The 23459-nt window shown below is 37.9% G+C and overlaps 1 protein-coding gene across 4 annotated transcripts in view; it reads left to right on the top strand.

The window, feature by feature from the left end:
• Positions 1 to 1664: 1664 nt before the first annotated feature.
• Positions 1665 to 23459, top strand: part of LOC124131500 (kin of IRRE-like protein 2) — a 270098-nt gene continuing 248303 nt past the window's right edge. The window contains exon 1 of one of the 4 annotated variants that reach the window (XM_046494791.2): positions 1665 to 1995. The gene's annotated coding sequence lies outside the window, so the exon portion shown is untranslated. Of the gene's footprint in view, positions 2155 to 23459 lie in introns of all 4 variants that reach the window. The other 3 variants (XM_046494790.2, XM_046494792.2, XM_046494794.2) reach the window with 3 other exon arrangements.

Genomic DNA, 23459 nt, shown 5'->3' with positions numbered 1-23459 from the left:
CAGACCTTTGTTGGTGAATAACCCACCTCCTCCAACAAAATGAAATCAATTCTTCTGCTTCTCCTGTGTCCTCATTTAACGTGACACCAGTACCCTTGTCCCCCACCTCATCTATATAGCATCTTCTACTTATTCCAGTAGCCGCACTGTTCTTCCATTGCCTTTTTGTTGGGGATCGAAGCACCCTGTCCTACTAACAATAGATAAAGTCATCAATCATATATTCCAGCAAGGATCTACATGTGATACCTTGTGTTACTGAGGGCAGTACTGAGACCCATCCCATCGATGTCACATTTCTTTCTCTTCTTCCTCCTCTTGGAGAAGTAACCCTGGTCCCCCCTCACTTTACAGATAATCTGTGTCTCCATGTCTCCATCCCCATCGGTGAAGACGGTGAGACCCCCCCCCCCCCCCCCCCTCCTATTTATGACTAAAAAAAGTTAAAGAACATCTGATTTTTTTTATATGACCAAAGTTAATCTGTCATGCCATGATAGATTAACTATAGCAATATGAATAATCAGGTGTTCTTTAACTTGTTTTATTAAGTAATGTTTCCTACACTCAGAATCTCAACATCACCCCACCTCACCCTACCTCACCCTACCCCAAAAGGATACTGAATAATCCCTGTCCAGCCCTCTCACCCACCAACCCATACAATATCTATATCTTATTATTACATACCCTATCTTCATGTCACCCACTTCTATAAGTGGAGTATTAAACCCTGTTCCCTACCTCCATCCCATCAATATAACATTACAAAATCCTCAAATTTCTATGTCACCCACCCCCATAAGTGGAGTGTTGAACCCCCACTCCTACTCCTATTCATATGACATTTCTACATCCCTAAATTTCCATGTCACCCAAATGAGGGAAATATAGGGACCCTGCCTGTCCCTCTCAACCTCCTACCCACTCTAAGTAACATCATATAGTAAAACATAGAGCCCTCCCCTTCCCTGCTCTGCCCTGCCCTCAATCCAGCCCCTTTCAACCTCCCACCCTCATCTAAATAACATCATATTATACCCAAGTCACCCCCACCCCTAAGAATAAAACATAGATCCCTGCCCTGCTCTCGACCCAGCCCCTTTCAACCTCCCACCCTCATCTAAATAACATCATATTATACCCAAGTCATCCCCACCCCTAAGAATAAAAATAGAGCCCTGCCCTGCCCTGCTCTCGACCCAGCCCCTTTTAACCTCCTACCCCTATATAAATAACATTATATCAAAACTAAGTCACCCCCACCCCAAAGAGTAAAACAGAGAGCCCTGCCCTGCCCTGCCCTGTCACCCCTATCTAAATGATATTATATCAAAACTAAGTCACCCCCACCCCAATGAATGAAGTAAGAAGCCACTGTCCTCTTTATCTCTGTAAGATTATAGCATTCCTACTCTCCCACTATCTCCATGTCACATCCTTCCCTCCCCCTCTTCCACACAAGTGCCAACTTCAACATCACAGTCCTCCACGCCATCCAAATCAAATCTCTCCTTGTCTCAGTATCCTCACTTCACCCCTGACACCAGCATCACCTCCTGAGGTGACCATTTCCCAATGCGAGTGAAGCATCTTATAATGAGGCAGTTGATTTGTGCTTCTGATCACTGCTTCAATACCCTGCCCGATGTGCTGCTATCGTAGTGACTGTACAGTCTGTCAGTCAGTCAGTGTGAATTAAAGGGCTCTCCGCGAGCCGCTCAACTTACACACACACACTCTCTCCACACAGACACCAGTCGCATGCTGGTCTAGCACGTTGAATGAATGAACAGCTACGGCATGCAAGTAATCAGCCGCGGTGAGGATCACATCTGATTGGGTATAGGAGTCCCATCACAGGCATACTATGTTGCGGAACAGGTACGGTTCGTACACGCGTTCCAGTGATCGCTGGAGTACAGGAGTCGTTATCTGTGTGGAGTACGATCAAGTCATTGTTTAACTCTCCCACTGCTGCTTCCAATAAGTGAGGTAAGAGAGAGGAGGACAACTTGTGGATATTACAATGTAAATTGGTGTAATATTGTATAACGTGTTTGGGATATCCTGTGCTTCAATGGATTTATCTCTACATGGTGTATACTGCAGTGTTTCTCTCATGAGTGGATAGCCTATTTCCTTTTGAAGAAGGTAAGTCATGTGTGACTGACCAAACTGTGAACACTTTACATGGCATTATCAAACCCTTGCATTTATAGTGGCTGTCATACCTACTATAACTCTGTTTGTTACACACAGGGTGCGTGGGTCACTGGACTCTAAACACACCTTGGCTTATCTGTTCCTAAGCCTAGAGCTTCTCCTGAATACCCGAAATATTATTACACAGCCTATAAAAAAATTGTTGGTTATCTTAGCTTGTCATCTTGATATGATATTGCAGTACGTGTAGGAAGTGTGTTTATTGTGCCTGCACTCCTTGACAAGGAAATGTTGACCTTAAATACATTAGTCAGGCAGGTTTCAAATTTTACTATAAATATATGTACTTTACTTTTCTGTACTATACTCCTGCTTAGTTTGCATGTGAGAATGATCACATGTAGTTTGTATGAATTCTTTAAGTCCTTTTGTTCTAAGCTTGGATATATTTACTTGGATATATGATAAATATCTAATTTTTTATTCAATGATATTTACAATTAATAATCTGGATTAGTGTAATATTCTTTACACTCAGGATCTGAATTAATTACACATAGGAATGTATTAAAACTGGGGAAATATTTCTATATTTGTTCATCTTTAAACACTATTGAATGCTTACAGCACAGTATTTATTGTACACATCTTTACTAGTGGTACACAATGGTATGCCAGGTACTGCCATGGGGGTATTCATCTGTTTGAATGCATGAATAAATGTTTCATGGTTAGAAGGTACATAAAGAGTCTATTATCAGAGTCTCTTACCCTCCATTTTGTCTGATCATTGAGGGTCAAATAGATGGAGTGTTATGTGAAAACTATGAAGCTTATATACAGATAAGCTCTTATGATACTGTCCAAAAATGATGCATAGACAAATTAATATTTTACACTTTAATTGAAATATCACGCCAATGATAAGTTAAAGATATTTATATGTTACATTTCTAACATGTCACACCATCAATTTTCCCAGGTCATTGGTGTTTGAATAGAAGGAGTGTTATGTGGAAGCCAAACACCTTGACAAATATACAAACACTCTATGTCCTATTATACTATTAAAAAATACTACTTAAAAGAAGTTAAAGAACACCCATTTTTTTCATATGACTGTAGTTAATCTGTCATGCCAAGACAGATTAGCGATAGTCATATGCAAAAATCATGCCACTGCAGATTAACTCCAGTCATATGAAACATGAAAGAATCGGGTGATCTTTAACTTATTTTGAGTAGTATATATTGACAATATTGTACACATAAACTGTGCATGTATGTGAATTTAAAAAAACAATTAAAACTAAAAGATATTTATGCTCCTAAGGATGAAGTTACAGTAGTATTAGTCCCCCCAACCTCCATGTTGTCTCGTCCTATTGGTTCAAAATGGAAGGAGGGTAATTTTGTAAAAACAATGAGCCTACTTATGAACAGACTCACACTTATCATACTGTCCTCTACACTTATATTGTCCTTAATATACAGATGAATGAACAAATTACCACACAGTTTTAGAAGTATGTTAATGATCAGTACAAGATTATGGTTCAAACAATGAAGTAACAGTACTAGAAAAAGAAGAAGAAGAAGATTTATTGAACACAAACACCTACTGCAGGCAGGTTACACAGTAAGAACATGACTAGTTATATCAGCAAGTTATAAAATTTGATACACACATTGTTACAGAAATATTGCTATTTTAAGGTCCAGACAGGAGATGCATATTTTTGTGCAAGAACATGTGCAATGAAAAAGGAGATCATCTTGCAGAAGGCGCTGGTGTATTTAGTAGTATTTTAAGTGATATCGGGTGTATGGCTTAGGGTGATGATATTAGTTCCAGTCTCAGATCATTGTAGAGAGGGCATTTCAACAGAATGTGTTCTTCATCTTCTATTTCTTTAGTTTTACAGAAGGTACATATTCTTTCTGAAGGAGTGTTCCTCTCTCAGTTTGAAAGTCATTAGCACTGTGTACTCTTGTAATATTATCATATATTCAACACTGACCAAATATTGATATCAGGACAAAAAATAATTATTATGTAAGGATATGAATGTGTCATTTGAAAAACTTAAAAAGCAAATTATATAAATGTCTGTTAAAGGTTATCAAAGATTTGTAGATTGGTTGAAAAAAAGATCAAAGATACATGTATCAAGTTTAAAAAATGAAGTGTTAATTTGTTAATAGGAAAAGCAACTTGTGAATATATTGGCTTACATGGAAAAGAGAAGGAAATAGGAATGTGTATTGAGTCTCGTGAAATTATACACATGTTAGTTCAACTCAGTGAGTTTTTTGTATTGGCAAGAAACTGTCCATTGTCTGATGTTGGTGAAACTTTGAAACTTTGCAAAATTACATTTTAGCATCAACTTTCAACACTTATGTATATATATTTATATATATCACTCAAAAGAAGTTAAAGAACACCTGATATATGAAAAAATCAGATGTTTTTTTAAACTTTTTGAGAAGTATATAATTCCTCCTGATGTTCAGCCAATTTTCACAACTGCTTGGCTTGCACTTTTAGGATTGTTTTCTGAATCTTCTTTGGAGTTAAAACAGATCAACTATAATGGAAGGACTTTTGCAATATCTGTATATTAATAAAATTAAGCTTGGAGTATTACATTTGAGTGCATATGGAACAACAACAACCCAGTTTCCACATTTACTTTGCTTGCAGTCTTATGTTGGTGTGTGAATCTTTGTGAGTAAAATCCTGAGACTGAATATACAAAAAGATAACTTTTGCTCTCGCTGTATGTTCTTACAAATCAGCTTGGCAATTACAGTTAAACTGCTTTTAGACCAACTACCCACTTTTCACATTTACTTTGCATTCTTAAGATTCTCTTGTGAATCTTCCTTAGTTAAATCATTGAGACCATTAACAAACGGACAGCTTTTGCTTTCACCCTGTATATTCATTCACTGAGCTTGGGAATGTTGCCATTTGAGTGCATACAGCACAACTAAATGCTATTTATGTTTAAGCATGCATATCATGACATTTAGCAAGTGCAAATAACGACTCCGTGCTATGTATGGCCATAGTACGAGGGACGGCAGAAGGATATGGTTAAATGCACTCGTCAAAAATTATTCAGGAAAACTACTTTTTCACAAATCTCTACAGAATTTACCTGTTCAGAGAAAATCACTGACGCCAAAGTCAAATATCACATCGCTGATTACACCAGACAAACCCATTACATTAATTTTAAAGAAATGCCTTCAACTTTGACTTTAAGCTTAGAATCTGTAATCTTAATCTAAACGAATGGTACAAGAAGTTAATTGTCCAGTCAACATGTTAAACACAACCTTGATGGAATTGTAAGAATTTTTCTCATCTAATCAGTCATTTTAGGTTTGGATTTCAGAAAAAAACATCTTCAAATAAAGTGAAATGATAATGCTTTAATCCATTAAATCTGCATTTCCTGAAACAAATTTAAGCATATGGTGTGGCAGCAAATATTAATGTCATCATTGCACATATTTCTATACCATAGCAATGAAACACTGTCTGTGTGTATGATTTGATGGTCGATCTCCATTGCTTCACACTCAAGACATGTGTACTGACAACTCTTATCTCGGCAACCAAAGAGTCATTAGCAGACTATTTTCCAACATCATAACCAGCTATATATATCAGCTGGAGAGTTGACTTCAGCCAAGGAACTGGTTTCAGAATGATACTTAAACATCAAGAAAAATGTTTGACTTCTTCAACCCATATCGAAATTTGATAATACATTCTTAGTCATTTTTGCATATGAGAATAGATGAAACCATAAATTGCCTTTATTTTATGACTTTTGACAATGGATTTTATAAACCACGGACACTTAATACAATATTTAAAGTCTGTTTATATGCTACTCAAAAGAAGTTAAAGAAAACCCATTTTTTTCAAAATGGCTACAGTTAATCTGTCATGGCTGGTGGGCATGGCAACACAAAGCCTTCCAGTTGTGGGTGTTCTTTAACTTGTTTTGAATACTATATTTGTAACATTTATTAAAATATTTTAGTTCTATTCAAAACAAATTTACTGTTTTTTTTAGGAAAAGGATACACAAATTTGGTATTTAGTTTGAAATAATTTATTTTCTACAAAAAAAAGTATAAAATAAAGTGAAGAGTGTCATTGACAGATAATGATGTTTAGGATTTGACATTTTTTAATTACCCACTAAAATGAATACACATCCTCACCATACAGTAAAGAAACCACTAAACAGATTAACAGTATTGTAAACTAAACAGAAAAAAGGTGATGCAATATTATGAACAAAACAAAAAACACTCAGACTTAACAGTAAACCACGTACAAAACATAATATTCTATTACTACAAGGTTTCATTGATTTTTCTTCTGCAAATTCATATTATCAAGACCATGATTTATTTGAAACACTTTTAATTTCCTGGAATTAACCATAAATATGTACTGCCCCTATTAACAGCCTCACTCATGCATGTGCAATTTTACTGTTGTCATTTCACCTTAGGCAGAGCGCCCATCAGTCTCAACTTGGCTCGGTTGCAACTGTGACACAATGATTCAGTGTATACTCACAGGCACAGCAAATTATTTATTTGTTTTTGGAATTCCGAATCCTTTTTTGAAAATACCATTATTGTTTTGTATTGATCATTTTTAGGTACTAAAGTACCTACCTTGTCCAAAATGGCTGATAAAATGGTCTCTCCTGTTTATGACATGTACATGTTCTTATAATAATTACCAATATATCAAACCTTGAAAAAAACCTATACCGGGTAACATGCAATTTTAAAAATAAAAATAAAAATACTTTGAGGAAGTTCCCCCAAACGATTAATCAACTTGTTGTTTCCTAATCGGTCTTAGTTTAGAAATTGAAACATCTGTTCTAATTCCCATGCTAACATACAATGCATTTATCAGAGATGTGTTGAACTTAGCGTTATTCTGCTGGTTAGTTTTTTTCATTGACATATACCTCTTACTATTGCGTGAAATGAATTTGTTCTATGATCACAGATTTCCTTTAAACATTATAATCTCAACATAATCCTTGGATAAGTTCTTCATCATCAAGGCATCACCATCTCCAATTCAGGTGAGGTGAGGTGAAATGGGGTTTAACGTCGCGTCCAAGATCATTGCACTTATATAGCGACGTGAATGCACGTGTATGTATGTGTAGGACTGCTTTTACTAGGCCGGACTGATGCCGATTTAAAGTGCTAGCTCACTGAGATACCATGCCGCAGTTTAACATGAATACCCCACTCAGAGACAGTATACTGACTCCGAGCCGACCAGTCCTTGTTTTAGCCCCTTAATGCCGAGCGCCAGACAAGGTAACAACAAGTACCATCTTTTAACATCTTTTGGTATGATGCAGTTGGGGATCGTACCCCGGACCTTCCGCTCTCCGGTCGGATGCTCTACCATTAGACCACGGAGGCGGTCTATCTCCGATTCAGATTCTTCAGACATGATTTGTTGATCCTTATGTCTAGAGTAGAGTGTTCGAGGTAGCTGCCTGCCTGGTATCCCATGGCCAGTAGTTTTGTAGAGGGGCCAATAATCTTTCTAACCATCTATACTATACTATGTTACTTGTCTAGTAACATTTTTGAAACTTTAAATAAAGCGACAAAGCCCTTTCCATATCCAAAAGAAATATCTGCATAAAGCATAGTCGATTGTACGCTTCTGACCATCTCATGAGCATGTGTTTATGAATCACTATCAAATAGTAATGATACCAGGTGTTCAAGAAAAGTTAAAAGTTCAAACATGTGATTTGATATGAAGAATGCGCAAAACAAATCTAATCTGTCTATTCAGAACAACATAGAACATAAAGAAAACCCAGTTTTGTAGCACTCCTATTGCACTTGTAAATGGTGATGTGATTGAATGTAATCTCAAGTGTGAACTAGTGGTCTCACTGTTTTATTTTTAAGTTTGTTTTTTGTAGAATTTCAATTTTCAGTTTGTACTCCTGAAAAGAGGACCAGTAATCTTTTCTGTTGGATGGTGATAGTGTTGATGAATGGTACCTAGCGCCCCCAGCCAATTTGATTTTTGACTAATGTCAATCATTGTTAATGTATTCTTTAAGGCTTTACTGATGGACTATTTTGCAAAAGATTAAATGCAAAACAATGGAAATGTGAGTGAGTGAGTAAAGTTTTACGCCACCTTAGCAATATTCCAGGAATATCATGGTGGGGGACACCAGAAATGGGCTGTACCCATTGTACCCGGAATCAAACCCGGGTGGTCACTGCTGAAAGCAAGGACATTGTGTAATTCTGACGACATCATAAGCATGTGTGCCATTTCCAAATATGATGCATCAGTGACAAGAATGATGTCCGAAGCAATTCCCTATTTGGACTTGGACCATGTGTTTCTTATTTTTCCAGGTGAAAAATTGCCTTGCCTTTGCATGTGTTTGTGATGGATGTCACAGGTGGGGCAGGATACACTCACCTTTTTGTGAACACCTGGTGTCCTCACTATTTGACAGTGATTCATAAACACATGCTCATGATATTGTCGGAATCATACAATCAACTCTGCTCTTGGCAGATGTTTCTTATGAATATGGAAAAAGTTTTGTCGCCTTTATTTATGAATAACTATCAAATATTGATGATACCAGGTGAGAAGAATGTCTTATTGAAAGTCCAATTATAGTTCGGACCCGTGAAGATTCCGGGGTAGAATACATCTTCAGCAACCCATGCTTGCCGTAAAAGGCGACTATGCTTGTCGTAAAAGGCCGGGATCGGGTGGTCAGGCTCACTGACTTGGTTGATACATGTCATCGATTCCAATTGCGCGGATCGATGCTCATGATGTTAATCACTGGATTGTCTGGTCCAGACTCGATTATTTACAGACCGCCGTCATATAGCTGGAATATTGCTGAGTGCGGTGTTAAACAACAAACAAACAAACACATGGTAGTTCCCCTGACTCAGCATGTCAAGACCCCTGTACACCTGGGCTGCTTACAGGGACATGTGATATTGATACAACCTCTTTAGAATTCCATGCTAAATTTCAGTTCAAACTGCTACAGGATGGTCCCTGGCATGTTCTGGTGTCACTGCACTTTGAGCTGATTGGTTTATTTACCACAGAAACTGAAGCAAAGCTGACATGGATCCAGCTAGTTGTGTAGAAATTGATTCATCATGCGTTTCTACAATTACAATTCCAGTTACAATCTCTGGGACTTCACACAGTACTCCCAAATTGCGGAGTCTCAATACAACCATGTCATAGGGACCTCCTACTGTACTACAAGACTGTCATGTTCCCAATGCCATCATTTCTATTGAACCTCACACCAGTACTATAAGACGGTAATGTCCCAATACTATCCTATCTCTACAACCTCACTCAGTACTATAAGACCTTTATGTCCCAATACAATCCTATCTCTACAACCTCACTCAGTATTATAAGACCTTTATGTCCCAATACAATCCTATCTCTACAACCTCACTCAGTATTATAAGACCTTTATGTCCCAATACAATCCTATCTCTACAACCTCACTCAGTATTATAAGACCTTTATGTCCCAATACAATCCTATCTCTACAACCTCACTCAGTATTATAAGACCTTTATGTCCCAATACAATCCTATCTCTACAACCTCACTCAGTATTATAAGACCTTCATGTCCCAATACAATCCTATCTCTACAACCTCACTCAGTACTATAAGACCTTTATGTCCCAATACAATCCTATCTCTACAACCTCACTCAGTATTAAGACCTTTATGTCCCAATACAATCCTATCTCTACAACCTCACTCAGTACTATAAGACCTTTATGTCCCAATACAATCCTATCTCTACAACCTCACTCAGTATTAAGACCTTTATGTCCCAATACAATCCTATCTCTACAACCTCACTCAGTACTATAAGACCTTTATGTCCCAATACAATCCTATCTCTACAACCTCACTCAGTACTCAGTACTCATATCACTAGGACCTCACACAGTACTATAAGACTGTAAAGTCCCAATAAACTCATTTTTCTAGGACCTCACAAAGTACTATAAGACTTTTATGTCCCAATGCAATCATATTTCTAAGATCGGAAACAGGGCTGAAAAAAAATGTAATATCCCAAAATAGTCCTGTTCCAATTTTCTGAGTGTCTGCGCTACAATGTCCAAGTCTGACCGAAGTTATGTGTCTGGAATTTTGTCATGCACTGCTCTTGTACTGAATTATATCGATGTCATCATTATCAGTAGAAATGTGGCATGACGCTATTGCCAGCTCTCCTCTGATAGCCACTAGTTCCAGGAACCTAGCCTGATTCAGTTGCTGGCATCACTACGCCTTGATGTCGCTGTATCTATGGGTTTCAGTCCTAGCTCTATTGCTTGCGCAACAGGCGATTGACATGTTCCTCTCGTGTGGAATTACAATGCAAATTACACAGGCAAATCACAGAGATTACACTCTCTTGCCCTCCTAGGTGCTTGCCTAATCTCCTAGTTTGTCTCAGCCTAGGTGCTTTACTCAAATTAATGAAGACTTACACTTTAATCTAGAGTTTCAAAAGAACAAATGTACCCTTGTGTGCCATTAGTCTGTCAACATTTCGGCTACTTCTTCATCACTTTAGATGAGCTGCCAGCGGGTACCCAGAAATGGTATCCTAGCACCTAATTAGGTACCACTTTGAATACTTTTAGCTGTGAGTGTAATTGGAAATGATATGTCATTACGGCTTCTTGTTCCCAAAGGTTTCTAATTCATTAGTGTAAAAGCATTTGGTGGACTTGACTGGGTTAATACAGACATTCCAAGGCATATTACTGTTTTAATTTACATTCCTCAAATTACTTCAGTATTTTGATGGCAAAGTATAACATGGATAATACAATCACTAGCATGTATCAGGAGCATATGTAATTGAGGACAACAGATTGAAGCTGTCCTTTGGCTAGAGTTGAGTTATCTCCCTTGTCAGTTCACTTTTCATACTAATTAAATACTTGAGGTGTAGGGAAGTCTAGTAGGTTATAATTTTAATAATAATAATGATAATAATATTCCACTTGTAAAGCGCATAACTCTACACAATATATGCTATATCATTATTACTCCGATCAGTAGGTGCACTAGATTTTCATTCTCATCTCCCTTGGGAAATACACAACCCAAGCTAACTGTGAGGCACTGGAAGGTGATCAATCACATTAACGTCTCATCCTCCCGGGTACCCATTCACTACTGGATGAACCATATTTCGAACTAAGTCATTGAGACACCACATGTGCAACATGTGCTTCAGTGAGGGGCAGGACCAAAGCCCCATAGAAACACGCTGCCAAACATGGTCACCCATCCAAGGACTCTCCACGACCAACATTGCTCAAGTTCACCTGATTCTGACCTGTGCACTGTGCACTTTTTCTACTTCTCGGTTTACAATGTTTTTCTTACCAATGTGGCAAGGAATTAAATGAATGTGTTTTGCTCAATAGCTATTTATTCAATTTGGCATAAAGGTGTTTGGGTGCTATCAGTGAGAAAGAATAAATAAGGATTCTGTTTAACATTTCAACAGTAACATCTATTTTTTATTTACCTCTGTCACAGGCATTGTTCTTTGATAGGTATTTGCAGCGGTCAGAGATTATATATTACACAGCAGATCAGTTACATTTTAAAAAATAAAAATATTTCTTTACTTGCATCATTTTAGTTTTTTAATCCATCAATCATTTAAAACTAAGAGCAGAACATAATATTAAAACTATGTTTATTTTATTTTGTAGCTGTGTCTTGAATTTAGCACCTGTCAATCAAATATGTAACCTGAAAAATTTAAATAGTGTCAACTTATAAAAGCATATGGGGGCATGGGTGTCCCAGTTGTCTGAGGCGCTGCGATTCGCTGTGCAGAGTTGCATCCCTCGGGCATGCCAGAAACCTATGATTGTGGGTTCAAATCCCGGTTCGCCCCGATTATGTTTCTAGATTTGTCAGCACCATACCCATGCTCGGGGGTTTCACCGAAGTGGTAAATGTCTGAGACCTGCATCACTTCGGGCTTTCCTCCAACATTAAGCTGACACACCGTGATATAACTGGAATACTGTTAAAAGCAGCGTTAAACCCAACTCACTCACTCACTATAATAGCATATTGATTATTTAAAGTAACAATCAGTCTTTCTGGAATCAGGTGCTTACTCACACAAGGACATGTACATACCTGAAATATATTCAACACATGTTGGAGGTTTATGTCCTTATCTTCGTCACTATTTCAAATGAATCATTAAAAACATCACAATCAGGTGTAATAAACTTGTCAGCAGCAATTGATTATCCAAATACTATATGTTTTTGCAAAAAGGTTTTCATTAGAAACTGAATGCCATTTTGATACATGTTCTTCCACTTGAATTACAAGTCATTATTGGAGTTAATTGCCCTTATGTTTGGCCCACAATCATGCATGTTACAGAACATGCCAGGAGTAAAGCAATTATGAACACATCATGAAATCATGCCGCAGATATGCATCCTCATCCCCTAAAATAGCAAACATCAGAAACAAGATGTTTTTCAGTTTATATTAATTTCAGTAATATCAATACGTGTAAACTTAATGTTCATGAAAAAACGAAAGTTAAATTGGTTATAGATGTTTTTAATTACTTGGTTCTTGAATCTTTTTATCCCAAATTTCACATATATAGAATAGAATTAAAAGCTGTTTTTTTCCATTGACTTTTCACATTGTTAAGAAAAGATACTTGAAGTAGATAAATTCATGTTATCTTAATTCTTAAGAATGACAATTCTTTTCCCAAATGACTTTAAAGATTTTTTTTTAGTGTTACATCTCTCCTCTATTTTGACCAACACACTACGGTTTTGGAAAAATAATTTGTGAACCGAGTGATTGAAAAACCTACATGTACATGTGAAGTGCTCACAAACCAAGAGGCAGTCAGGTAGCCTAGTGGTTAAAGCGTTCGCTCATCATGCCGAAGACCCGGGTTCGATTCCCGACATGGGTACAATGTGTGAAGCCCATTTCTGGTGTCCAACGCTGTGATATTGCTGGACTATTGCTAAAAGCAGCGTAAAACCATACCCACTCACTCACAAACCAAGAATCATCAAAAATTAGAATGGGATGAATAAGGGATTCAAACACAAGACTAGTCACTCCGGGTATAAAGGGATGCTTTCATCAGAAAAAGTGATTCGACCACTGAGCCACTGCCCCCCTGACACAGGACTGTGAGAAAACATAAACCCCCTAACAAGATGCTGTAACCTGTTTTCCATCAGTTGCAACAGACTCTTGTTCCGTGAAGCTGCCTTAGTGCTAAGATGTAAGTGCTAACTCCTACATCTTACACAGACAGACAATCATAGAGCAGAGATGGAACTTTGTGGAAAAAGTCTCAATTTTGTTTCCTTCTCATTTCAGTAAACGGCAAGGGTAGGTGACTCTAACCACACATAGCATGATGTATGTCAAGACGTATTAAAACATTGATTACAATCTTAAAAATAATTTCACCATAAACAATTGCATTATTGATAATTTTTTACCTTGCAAAGCTTCAATAATCAGTAATTTCATGCCAATGCTAACAATTACAGTTCAACTGTAGTGTGGATTGACTGTTACCACAATACATTTATATTTGATGACAGCTATAGAGCATTATTTATTTCATATTCGAATAACATAAAGTAGGTGATGTTTAATTAACTCTATTTACATAAAGGATGTCAATCTGATAATACTGATAAAATCAACACAATCGGAATATTGCTCGCAACACAATAAAGCAAGAACTGATTCACCAGTAATTAAAATCGGAATATATTTTCAAAAACAGTATAAAAATGAAAAGCTGAAGTTTGTTATTTTCAAAATTTTAATTAACTGATTTTAGGTTTTCTCTTTAATCAAGTCGCCAGTGTGGAGGAGTTAGTGAGCAGATTGGCAGTGTGGGGGCTGTGCAACAGATATAAACCACTATCAGTTGTTTGATGTTTTATTGACGACTGCTGGGTGGAGTAAGGCTCCCCTGAGGATACGTTCTATTACTTGTGTCAAGCAATGTTCACTTTTTCTTCTTCAGCATCTCTTATAGCAAGAGTTGTCAGAGCTGTGACACTTCATTACTTCATCAATACTTTAGGGTTTGTATACACTTTTTTGTATACACTTTTTCTTCCTAAGCAGCTCTTATAGCAAGAGTTGTCAGAGCTGTGACACTTCATTTCTTCATCAATACTTTAGCATGTTGTATACACTTTTTCTCCTTCAGCAGCTCTTATAGCAAGAGAAGTATTTGCTGTGACACTTCACTCCTTCCTCAGTACGTCAGAGTCTTGTACAATGTGTTCCCTGACCACCTGTGTATACATACAGCCACAATGTGGTGCAGTAGTGACGTGTGTTTATTTGAGTAAGCCAGGAGCAGGCAGACCAGTGATCAATAGCATGAGCATTGGCTACAATTCACCCACTGTTACCATACAGTGCCCACTTAGACAGCCCCTGGAATGTCCCCAGGGAATGTGTCCTGTAAATAATCCAACAAGGGCCTGGCAAGCCAGTGGTTGACATCATGAGCAACATTTCATGGCATCAGGTCATGATGATAAATACTGAGTCAGATCACACATTGTTACCACCAGATCCTCATTGGACATGCATTGGACATTTGGGACATATTCATCATAGGAATCCTCACTAGGTTGATATGTTAGATGGCAGTACAGTTGAATACATGTGTTAGGTTTGAGTGAGTGAGTGAGTGAGTGACACTTTTCACTACAGCCATGTTATATATGCATTCAATTTGTTATGACACTGACTGTGACCCTGACTTGGGAATGAGTGAGTAAAAGAGTTTGGTTTAACATCTCTTTGAACAGTATTTCAGTTATATCACAGCACATGCCAGCTTCATGATCCAGTTGTGAATAAATCCGTGACAGATCTATTTTTTATCCACAGGAAAATAACTTTGATTTTGTCAGATCCAAAAAATACAAAATTAACATTATATAACTTGTTATTGCCTCAAATTGGCATTATATTGAACCTTATTCCATTCTGTAACACAGTAATGACATAGGCATATGATTCAGTGCTTCTTCACTCTAGATATCTGACAGTTAGGACACCACTATATGCATACAAAGTGATACATTATGTATATACCATAGGCAAATATAAGATGTGGAAGCAGTATCAGCTAAAGATAGGACAATGGTATTTGGACGGCTATGATTAGGCTGTAAATGTCACAGAACTGATGCTGTGTTGGATATTTGCACAAACCATTTAGACTTGACAAGTGATTGTAGCCATGCTTATATGTATTGCCCTAGTGAGACTGATGTCACTCTACAGCATACGTTGCTCTAGTCTTATAATGATACTCACACTTCAGTCACTCTGGGAATTGTGTCATGCAGATATGAATCATACTATAGGAGCTCTTCATCCATAATACATAGAGGCTAAATGGATGTGGAAAAGATTTCTTATTGTGTAAAGTCTTATCAGTGTGAGATATGGGTTGCCTTGAGCTCCATTACATAAAGTGATCTTCATGCTATGCTCAACTCAAGTCTATGTTGAATCATGAGAGTTACGATGACTTAGTGCTACGGTCATTTTAAGTCCATGTTGAAGTATAGGAGTTACAATTACTTAGTGCTATGATCATTTTAAGTCCATGTTGAAGTATGAGAGTTACGATGACCATGTGCTTCGCTCATTTCAAGTCCATGTTGAATCATGAGTGTTACGATGACTTAGTGCTACGGTCATTTTAAGTCCATGTTGAAGTATAGGAGTTACGATTACTTAGTGCTATGATCATTTTAAGTCCATGTTGAAGTATGAGAGTTACGATTACCATGTGCTTCGCTCATTTCAAGTCCATGTTAAATTAGGAGAGTTATGATGACTTAGTGCTACGGTCATTTTAAGTCCATGTTGAAGTATGAGAGTTACGATGACCATGTGCTTCGCTCATTTCAAGTCCATGTTGAATCATGAGAGTTACGATGACTTAGTGCTACGGTCATTTTAAGTCCATGTTGAAGTATAGGAGTTACGATTACTTTGTGCTATGATCATTTGAAGTCTATGTTGAAGTGTGGGAGTTATGATGACTTGGAGGTATGATCATTTTAAGCCTGTGTTGTAGTATGGGCATTACGATGACTCAGCTTGTTTCAAGAGCTGGAATTCACAGTGCAGAGTTGCATTCTTCGAAAAACCTGTGATCATAAGTTTCAACCCAAGGTTTACCCTGATTATGTTTCTTGGTATGACATCAGCATTCCTGTGCTCATGGATCCCAGTAAAGTGGTAACCATCGTAAAAGCTAAGAGCATGTTTTCCCAAACTTATTCAGTCACTCATGAATGTGAAAATTCTTGGCATCATGATACAAAGGTTGTTTGATGATAGTTGCAAGTGATGATACATGATGATACATAATGCATCCCATAATTGAATGTATACAGCTATATGACAGCATCCTGTAAATGATGGACCCGACAACAGGCAGGATATGGTGACACGCAATCAACCAAGTCTCCAAGTCGGATCCATTTAGTTGCCATGCATCAATTCTCCCCCAGAATACCCATGGTTGAAATAGCATGGGAACTGGGCCAATAGACCAATAGTCATAGTTTTTAGGATAGTTTGGGATTCAAACCTATCCAAGCTATTAAGTGACACAACTTTATTTACAAAAAGGATGTCAATCTGATAAAACTGACAAAATCAACACAATCTGAATATCGCTCGCAAGGCAATAAAGCATGAAAAGATACATCTGTAATTAAAATCGGAATATATTTTCAAAATAAAAAAAATGAAAAGCGAAAATTTGTTATTTTCAAAATTTTAATTAACTGATTTTAGGTTTTCTCTTAAATTAAGTCACTGATGTTGAGGAGTTAGTGACACCGCTCTGTGAAGAAAGCTACAAGAAAGGCCAATTGGTCAATCATGCTATTCTGTGTAGTGCTACACAACATGAATTTAGTATTTTTAATTTTCACACTACTCCTTGAAAATGCTGGGTTAGAACCTATGATAGTCATATGGATTGGGTGATCAGGCTTGGGGACATGGTTGGTGACGGGGACCCCAATGGCATGGATTGTTGCTCATGATGTCAATCACTGGATTGTCTGGTTTCGACTTGATCATTTATAGACTGCTCATCATATAGCTGAGTGTGGCGTTAAACAACAAACACACACACATCATTTTCAAAGCAATACCTGATCACACAATGGATGATATACCATTTCCCACAGACAGTGGCTGCTGAACAGGTGTCAAGAGTGATGACAGACTAAATTAATACCAAACCCCATGCTAATAATGCATGTTATATATGATACCTGTATCATAGTGTTTGAGGTAAGCAGATGTCATTGTTCAGTATTTCATCCCTTGTGCCATGAAACACATGCTGTAATGTGACCCTGGATTGTTTCTTGTGATCCTGTTGGGACTGCCTCCTGACATCAATCAGGGCAACAGTTGGTTGTTGTACAACTTGAAATATAGGGGGTGGGGGAAACCCTGGAAATATAGGGGCTGGATGAGCCCAGTGGTTGAAGTTGTTGTACTCCTGGAAATATAGGGGGTGGGAGATACCCTGGAAATATAGGGGGTGGGGGAAACCCTGGAAATATAGGGGCTGGATGAGCCCAGTGGTTGAAGTTGTTGTACCCCTGGAAATATAGGGGGTGGGAGAAACCCTGGAAATATAGGGGCTGGATGAGCCCAGTGGTTGAAGTTGTTGTACTCCTGGAAATATAGGGGGTGGGGAAACCCTGGAAATATAGGGGCTGGATGAGCCCAGTGGTTGAAGTTGTTGTACCCCTGGAAATATAGGGGGTGGGGAAACCCTGGAAATATAGGGGCTGGATGAGCCCAGTGGTTGAAGTTGTTGTACCCCTGGAAATATAGGGGGTGGGGAAACCCTGGAAATATAAGGGGTGGGTGATACCCTGGGAAATATAGGGGCTGGGTGAGCCCAGTGGTATATACTTCAAATATATACTTCATTAAGATCCAACTGTGAGCTTATTGACTCTTATCAACTGATGAAAACTGGCTCACATACGCAAACTCACGCAACTGAAACTCCAGGGAACTTGAAGTGTAAGTTTGTGTCACTGTAGTGCTCTTCAAGACAGAAAGTGAGAAACTGGCTCAATTCATTTAAAAATAAACGTCAGTGGCTTTGGTAATCTTGAAGTTAGGAGAGCCACTCACTCCTGTCAATACTGTTTAATGTGTTAACATATATTGACAAGATGGTTGTCTCAAAGCGATTAAGTGGTTAACACCTCAGAGAGTAAATCTGTAGCGCAATTCAAAGAGGACTGTTACCATAAATCATCACATTATATATATTACTTTGCTGTGTTGACCTTGAAGAGTCTGGATGTAAAGAACACCCCATGATTTTGTAATGAACTCTTCATTTTTCACAAGATAACAATCTCATCTGATACAGCCATTAAGTTTTTAGCCCAGGATATGTATACAACTTTCGTTCCTCTGCTTCTAATATAGTGTCATGTATATGCATGTATTTTTTGCTTCAGAAGTCTTGATAATGTAAAAGATTGATCATTGCTTTAAGGACATGTGATTTGGCTGGACATTGATAGTAGTGATGTAACTGTGAAGGATGCTGGCCATGATGTACTTGTCTTGAATACATTCATATAATAAGAATGGCAAGGGAAAGACAAGGGGGTCTTGAGAATTTATCAAGCCAAGAGGAATATACTTTTTCCTTTGATGTTTCTCTTCCATCCATTGATAAAAGGTAATCCCTGATGGATTGACTGAAATTAGTATGGAACTTGTGTCTGTTTTATTGGTGCGTGAGAGAGACTACCAATTTGAATTGGAAAAGCCAACATGAAAGTAAAAGGAAAATAGTTTTTTATGTTTATATGCATTGTTCACCATTACTTCTCCAGTCCTGCAGATGGTTAAAAATCATTCCTCCACTGGCATCTTGTAAGTATAATATCACTGGTATGGGTATTGTTTTTCAGCATTACCAACAAGTGATAGTTTTATTTAACATTACCAACCTGTGTGTAGTTTCATTTAACATTACCAACATGTGGGTAGTTTTATTCAACATTACCAACATGTGGGTAGTTTTATTTAACATTACCAACATGTGGGTAGTTTTATTCAACATTACCAACATGTGGGTAGTTTAATTCAACATTACAATGATGTGGGTAGTTTTACTTAACATTACCAACATGTGCATAGTTTCATTTAACATTACCAACAAGTGATTGCTTTATTCAACATTACCAACATGTGGGTAGTTTTATTCAACATTACCTACAAGTGATAGCTTTTTTCAAAATTACCAACATGTGGGTAGTTTTATTCAACATTACCAACAAGTGATAGCTTTATTCAGCATTACCAACATGTGCATAGTTTTATTCAACATTACCAACATGTGGGTAGTTTTATTCAACATTACCTACAAGTGATAGCTTTTTTCAAAATTACCAACATGTGGGTAGTTTTATTCAACATTACCAACAAGTGATAGCTTTATTCAAAATTACCAACATGTGGGTAGTTTTATTCAACATTACCAACAAGTGATAGCTTTATTCAAAATTACCAACATGTTTGTAGTTTTATACAACATTACCAACAAGTGATAACTTTATTCAAAATTACCAACATGTGGGTAGTTTTATACAACATTACCAACAAGTCATAACTTTATTCAAAATTACCAACATGTGGGTAGTTTTATTCAACATTACCACAGTGTGGTATTAATCATATGACTGTATGTAATGTAACACAATATAGACTTGTCCAAATGAAGAAGGCACTTTACTCTGATATCAAAAGTGCACAGAAAACCCCTTGTTGACTGACCTGGATTGTGAGAGTGGGGAATGTGTCTTGAAGCCTGCAAGTAGATACACATGTTTATAAAGCTGGGAAGAGCCCAGTGCTACTGATGTCATTGAACATGTAAGTGGGACTGTGGCAGGTTGGTGGGGATTGTTTGAAGGTCTACACCAGCCTTGTGGCAGCTACTTCGGTGGACAAACTGCCTTCTGGTTTACCTCTCTGTAACTGAAGACTACCCACACAAACCAGGCTCACCGCGCTCACAATGCTCTTCTTTCCTCGTTCTGGATCTATGTACTACTGATGAGGCTAGTGCAGAACTAGTGAGAGGACTAGCCGGAACGACTGTTAGGGAGATCCAGAATTACTGTTAGGGAGATCCAGAATTACTTTTGGGGCTACCCAGAACTACTGTTAGGGCTATATCCAGAACGACTGTTAGGGAGATCCAGAATTACTTTTGGGGCTACCTAGAACTACTGTCAGGGCTATCTAGAACTACTGTTTGAACTACACAGAATTTCCTCAGGCTAAATAAGAACTGCTGTTGGGGGTAGCCAAAACTTCATAAGACTATCTCAGAGCTACTGTCGGGGCTATCCAGAACTCCATAAGACTATATCATAGCTACTGTTGGGGCCATCCAGAACTCCATAAGACTATCTCAGAGCTACTGTCGGGGCTATCCAGAACTCCATAAGACTATATCATAGCTACTGTCGGGGCCATCCAGAACTCCATAAGACTATCTCAGAGCTACTGTCCGGGCTATCCAGAACTCCATAAGACTATCTCAAAGCTACTGTCGGGGCTATCCAGATCTCAATAAGACTATATCATAGCTACTGTCGGGGCCATCCAGAACTCCATAAGACTATCTCATAGCTACTGTCTGGGCTATCCAGAACTCCATAAGACTATATCATAGCTACTGTCAGGGCTATCCAGAACTCCATAAGACTATCTCATAGCTACTGTCGGGGCTATCCAGAACTCCATAAGACTATCTCATAGCTACTGTCGGGGCTATCCAGAACTCCATAAGACTATCTCATAGCTACTGTCGGGGCTATCCAGAACTCCATAAGACTATCTCAGAGCTATTGTCCAGGCCATCCAGAACTCCATAAGACTATCTCAGAGCTACTGTCGGGGCCATCCAGAACTCCATAAGACTATCTCAGAGCTACTATTGGGGCCATCCAGAACTCCATAAGACTATCTCAAAGCTACTGTCGGGGCTATCCAGATCTCAATAAGACTATCTCATAGCTACTATTGGGGCCATCCAGAACTCCATAAGACTATCTCATAGCTACTGTCGGGGCTATCCAGAACTCCATAAGACTATATCAGAACTAGAGCAGGGCTATTCAGAACTACTGACAGGGTCAATCCACGGTAAAAATATGGCAGTAAAAGGGATAATTGTGCCTGGATAAATGTGGTTCTGTACTGTTTATACTGACATTCTTTTCTCGGTTAATATCTGAAGATTATTGGAACACTGAGAAGTGACAGGTAATGTGATGGCTGAGAAACATGCAGTGTTCTTATGTGGATGGCTACTTTCAAGATGAACACTAACTTCAGATTTAACAACTTCCAACTCAGTTTATACGACATTATGAACATTTCTATATGGGCATTAAGAAATATGCCAGAATGAGGAAACAGATTACATGTAAGCACCAACAGAATAAAAAACACACTCATATTTGTGAGTGAGTGAGTGAGTGAGTGAGTGAGTGAGTGAGTGAGTGAGTGAGTGAGTGAGTGAGTGAGGTTTTACACTTTCAGCAATATTCCAGCCATATCATAGTCAGGATTCAAACCCAGGCCTTCAGTGTGACAAGTGAATGCTTTACCCACTAGGCTACCCAAACCAACCCCTAAATTAATATAATCAAAATAAGTAAACCTATATTCTACATCGATCCATCCGTGGGATGTGTACTTAAGACTTGGACAAATATATACATAGATGCTTACACAATGTCAAAAGCAAGACAGGTGCCCTGCACATGTCATAACCAATGTGGCCATGACACAACACAGAACCAATACACAACACCACATAACAACAACTCCGGAAACCAGTGGCATGAAATTATGTGTAAACACACCATGAGCAATGAGTTTAATAATGGACGCACAACCAATATGATATTGTCCACATAACTCTATGGACTTCCTGTGTGACACACAAAGTTACAGTCACCTTAGAACCAGCAATAAAACTGTTATTTATCGACCATTTAACCGTTAAAATTGTTTGCTTTGCAAGGGTTCCGCTGGGTGCTTAATACCTCAGTGTTATAGAGGCAGTGAATAATACCTATACACCAGCACATACATCATAGAGTTTGGTTATCACACTGGAGTCTCGTAAATCATACTGACTCTTTGATTACCCGTCTCCTTGTCTTAAAATTCATTTCATAGTCAAATAGATGATTTAAGCTGTTTGTCCACAAAATAATGTGTGTGTTTAACCTGAAACTAACACTATTAAATAGGTAACCTACAGAGCTACAGTATGTTGGGTTCGTGAAGCTATACCACATGCTAGTTGCAGATTATAACAGTTTATTTTTCAGGAATGACCGTTAAAGAATCTGGAATTTGATATTTGTCATTTACAACACATTAAATACCTCGAGCCTTCACACAATATCTTCCTTCCAACATCAGGCAACATAATACTCGAATGTTTCATTGTGTTGAGTCATTTGATAATACATTTATACTGACAAATTTGTCTATATTCACAATGGTGAATATGCAAGTCAGCCTTAAATAATTCAAGTGTAGTGCTTCAATGCATTTTTTCAAAGCATGTATGGCTTGATTAAAATGACAATAAAGTAGAAAAAATGTTATTTCCAGTATCATGTTCTGGTGAATGTGGCTGCTGGGCACTGGAAATAGAAGTTGCAGACTGAGGACATTATTAGTAATAGCTTGTCCCACAGCTCCTTGCATCACTCTGTAAATACCACGGCCATATTAAACTTGCTATTATATCTAAGTTTAAGTTAATAGCTCAACCTATTCTATCTATCATGGTACACAGATATATGTCACAGATGGTTTATAATATTTTGATGGCTAGGACAGAGCAATTTCCAATCTCATTTCATACACATGCACAAATAATTTTGTAATTCACATTTTGAAAGCGAGGAGTTATATTATGTGAGTTATGGTCAAACATCCCCTGGAAAATGAGAAGTCTCAAGTAATCATAGTTTTTAACTTTCTAACTTGAGA

This window comes from Haliotis rufescens, unplaced genomic scaffold, assembly GCF_023055435.1.
Source record: "Haliotis rufescens isolate VD_foot unplaced genomic scaffold, xgHalRufe1.0.p SCAF_1, whole genome shotgun sequence".
In the NCBI taxonomy this organism is placed as follows: domain Eukaryota; kingdom Metazoa; phylum Mollusca; class Gastropoda; order Lepetellida; family Haliotidae; genus Haliotis; species Haliotis rufescens.
The sequence above is the reverse complement of the archived record's forward strand: the minus strand, read 5'-3'. Positions and strand labels throughout refer to the sequence as shown.